Consider the following 739-nt stretch of genomic DNA (forward strand, 5'->3'; position numbering starts at 1 on the left):
TAAGTAGAGCAAAAAGGCTTTTTTTTCCCTTTTTAAATATGTTGGATAGAAGAGGAGAGGGTTACATTTATTGACCATCTGTGTCAGAGAATTCCCTTCACTTCCTTCAATGTTGCCTCAACATGAAGAGGAGATATCTTTCCAATGTGAAGGATATCCTCTCAGACAGTTGTCACAGGAAAACGTGCCCCCATTAGAAAAAGGTCTCCTGCATTCATGTTTTGGTGGCAACAAAATGTTGAATCTCTACAACGGGGACACAGACGGCAAAAAAAAAAAAAAAAATCTGACAAAAGGTTTTCTTTCATTACACAAGTAAAAAAAAAATAAAAGTTCCAGTAAAAAGAGATCTCCATTGCATGTTAAAAACAAAGTTATCACATTTATGGCACATCAGCAAACATCAGTCATCAAAGATCAGTATTAAGTCCCAAAATTGTTCATCATTTGTGCCAACAATTCATAAGACAGCAGGCAGCTTACCCTCCTCTTCAGACTCCTCCTTTCCAGGTTTCTTCCCTTGAGGCATTTTGGCAGGAGCTTTCTTGGCAACAGGTTTTTTCTCTTCTTCAGATTCATGTAAAGAATAGAATTCCATTAACACACCAAACCAAATTTCAGTGACACCATCTCTCTATTAGATATCTAGTATTGTAAGAGTGGGAGGAGCCATCCACTATGTCCATGTCTCCTTCCCCTGTAATCCCAGGGCGCGGCCATGGAAACAGAGGTGACCCGG

At 39.5% G+C, this 739-nt stretch overlaps 1 non-coding gene across 1 annotated transcript; it reads right to left on the reverse strand.

Moving 5' to 3' along the window:
• Positions 1-388: 388 nt before the first annotated feature.
• On the reverse strand, positions 389-454 carry LOC149452821 (small nucleolar RNA SNORD82). Its single transcript, XR_016314836.1, has one exon. It is a non-coding gene; the product is annotated as a small nucleolar RNA SNORD82 (small nucleolar RNA).
• Between the last annotated feature and the right edge of the window lie 285 nt (positions 455-739).

The sequence above is a fragment of the Staurois parvus genome, unplaced genomic scaffold, assembly GCF_062004578.1.
Source record: "Staurois parvus isolate SC_StPar_1 unplaced genomic scaffold, SC_StPar_1.0 ptg000462l, whole genome shotgun sequence".
NCBI classification, from domain to species: Eukaryota; Metazoa; Chordata; class Amphibia; order Anura; family Ranidae; genus Staurois; species Staurois parvus.